Source organism: Cherax quadricarinatus, chromosome 23, assembly GCF_038502225.1.
Source record: "Cherax quadricarinatus isolate ZL_2023a chromosome 23, ASM3850222v1, whole genome shotgun sequence".
Classification (NCBI taxonomy): Eukaryota; Metazoa; Arthropoda; class Malacostraca; order Decapoda; family Parastacidae; genus Cherax; species Cherax quadricarinatus.
The window spans coordinates 13,277,271-13,280,384 of record NC_091314.1 but is presented as its reverse complement, the minus strand read 5'-3'; the positions used below and the strand labels follow the sequence as shown (position 1 = coordinate 13,280,384).

The 3,114-nt window shown below is 49.5% G+C and overlaps 1 long non-coding RNA gene across 1 annotated transcript; it reads left to right on the top strand.

Moving 5' to 3' along the window:
* The first annotated feature begins 201 nt into the window (after window positions 1-201).
* On the top strand, window positions 202-1,057 carry LOC138853124 (uncharacterized). The gene is made up of 3 exons (XR_011392351.1): window positions 202-414; window positions 466-488; window positions 537-1,057. It is a non-coding gene; the product is annotated as an uncharacterized lncRNA (long non-coding RNA).
* Window positions 1,058-3,114: the final 2,057 nt, after the last annotated feature.

Below are 3,114 nucleotides of genomic sequence, written 5' to 3'. Positions count from 1 at the left end.
ATACGCTCAGGGCTGAGAAATCAGCTGTCAAACACTGGTCAGGCGGGTGACTTAACACAGTGGTGCTACTCAGGTCTGGCTGGCTCAGACCTCACTGGACACACGGAAACTTACAAACACACCGCTGTACATACGGTACAACATGGCTTAAACTAGCAAAAGATGCTTTTCTGTGCACAAACTGACTAAGACATACTAAAATGTGAGAACACTGACTGAGAGGAATTAATTAACACACGACATATATCTTCTCTCAATCTTCTCGACAATATTGAAATAATTACTAGAACACTCGATGTGACATCATGTGATGTCAGGCGTGATGTCGCGAGGTGACGTCAGCAGCACTGTGACGTCAGCAGACATCTCGAGGTGACGTCAGGCAGACATCGTGAGGTGACGTCAGCAGACATCGTGAGGTGACGTCAGCAGACATCGTGAGGTGACGTCAGCAGACATCGTGAGGTGACGTCAGCAGACATCTCGAGGTGACGTCAGGCAGACATCGTGAGGTGACGTCAGGCAGACATCTCGAGGTGACGTCAGGCAGACATCGTGACGTCATGAAGTCGGGCAGCATCGTGGGTGGCGTCGATGTGATGCGGGCAGCAGACCACAGCATGAGGCCTGGGACATCTGGTAACTCACGTGGCTTTGTAGGTCTACGTGACATCGGCCACACCCAACGTGGTGTCGATCCACGTGGTGTCGTGATCTACGTGGGATGCTGATCCACGCAGCTTCGAGTGGCCTCGGGCACTCGGATACACAGCACTGGCAAAGAATTCACACGAAAAACAGCAGAAAACACAGCAGAGGGAGTGGGCAGTGGTGAGTGTATGGTAGTGTGGTGGCGAGGAGCGTGCGTGAGTGTATGGCAGGGCGGGCATCTGGCCATTCCTCCTCCTCCTCCACCCACAAACACGTGGAGAAGCTCACACTGGACGCAGAAATCACCACAAAACTCACCTCTGGCTTGCTGAAACAGCTGTGCTGAGCTGAACAACAACAGCAACATACAAGTGACGCTGAACACGTGACTTGAGAAACAGCGTGGGGTCACTGGGACGCCACTTACAATTCTCGAAGAAATTCAGCAAATTTCGGCTGGATCCTGTTAGTACCTGTGTCTGGATGCTCAAAAGTGCAGACACGACATCAGGATAACTCGTTGAGAGACGGATGCTTCTTGTGTAGGGTGATGAAGTGAAGATGACTTCATACCTCTTCCTCCTTCTCTCCAGGCAAACACAACTGCTGCCGAGCACCGCTGTCACCATTTATAACGGGGTTGTTTGGTAGGCTGTAGAGCGGTTGGTTAAATGATATGTTCTTCGGAGGCTTCTTTGTTTATTGTTAAGTCGTTGTGGGTTACACAGGCTTGTGTGTTTGTGCCCATGGCCCGGGCAGGGCCATGCCCACGAGAGAGAGCTGGGAGGCCTTGTGTGTTGATGCCAGGCCGCTGTGTGAGTGAGAGCGAGGCAAGTCTGGGCATACTGAAGTGGCAAGGCCTATAGGTGGCAGCACTTGAGTGGCGCGAAATATGAACTAAGCTGGCAGACAGCATGGGCTGTCTGTGCAGACAGTACAGGCTGTCTACATGTGTGTGTGTGTGTGTGTGTGTGTGTGTGTGTGTGTGTGTGTGTGTGTGTGTGTGTGTGTGTGTGCGTGTGTGTGTGTGTGTGTGTGTGTATGTGTATGTGTGTGTGGGTGTGTGTGTGTGTGTGTGTGGGTGTGTGTGTGTGTGTGTGTGCATGTGTGTGTGTGTGTGTGCATGTGTGTGTGTGTGTGTGTGTGTGCGTGTGTGCGTGTGTGTGTGTGTGTTTGTGCGTGTGTGTGTGTGTGTGTGTGTGTGTGTGTCTGGTGTGTGTGTGTGTGTGTGTGTGTGCGTGCGTACGTGTGTGTGTGTGCGTGTACGTGTGTGCGTGTGTGTGTGTGTGTGTGTGCGTGTGTGCGTGTTTGCGTGTGTGTGTGTGTATGTGTGTGTGTGTGTGTGTGTGTGCGTGTGTGTGTGTGTGTGTGTGTGTACTCACCTAGTTACTCACCTAGTTGAGGTTGCAGGGGTCGAGTCCAAGCTCCTGGCCCCGCCTCTTCACTGATCGCTACTAGGTCACTCTCCCTGAACCATGAGCTTTATCGTACCTCTGCTTAAAGCTATGTATGGATCCTGCCTTCACTACATCGCTTCCCAAACTATTCCACTTCCCGACTACTCTGTGGATGAAGAAATACTTCCTAACATCCCTTTGATTCATCTGTGTCTTCAGCTTCCAACTGTGTCCCCTTGTTACTGTGTCCAATCTCTGGAGCATCCTGTCTTTGTCCACCTTGTCAATTCCTCTCAGTATTTTGTAAGTCGTTATCATGTCCCCCCTATCTCTCCTGTCCTCCAGTGTCGTCAGGTTGATTTCCCTTAACCTCTCCTCATAGGACATACCTCTTAACTGTGGAACTAGTCTTGTTGCAAACCTTTGCACTTTCTCTAGTTTCTTTACATGCTGGTGGTGGTGGTGGTGGTAGTAGTAGTGTTATTGGTGGTGGTAGTAGTGTTATTGGTGGTGGTGGTAGTGATGGTGGTGGTGGTAGTGTTAGTGGTGGTGGTGGTGGTGATGGTGGTGGTGGTAGTGTTAGTGGTGGTGGTGGTGGTGGGAAGTTTGACTTACGGCACGATGATAAACCGGTTGCCGCCCAGTCCGTGTTGGTGGTGAGTGATGGAGGTACGTGAGTGATGGTTAGTGGCCGGGAGGGAGGGAGGGAGGGAGGGAGGGTGGGAGGGGGGTGGGAGGGAGGGAGGGAGGGTGGGAGGGGGGTGGGAGGGAGGCAGGGAAGCAGAGAGTGAGTGAGGAGAGTAAGAGCAGAGAGTTACTGAGCAAGAGAGGAAAAGAGCGAGCTCTAGAGAGAGACGAAGATACTAACAGCCACGAGTGAGAAAGTAGCTCTCATAAAGAATATATATTACTGCAATAAGTTCTTAAGAACAGACCATAATGAACACTTTTATATATATATATATATATATATATATATATACATATATTTATACATATATATATATATATATATATATATATATATATATATATATATATATATATATATATATATATATATATA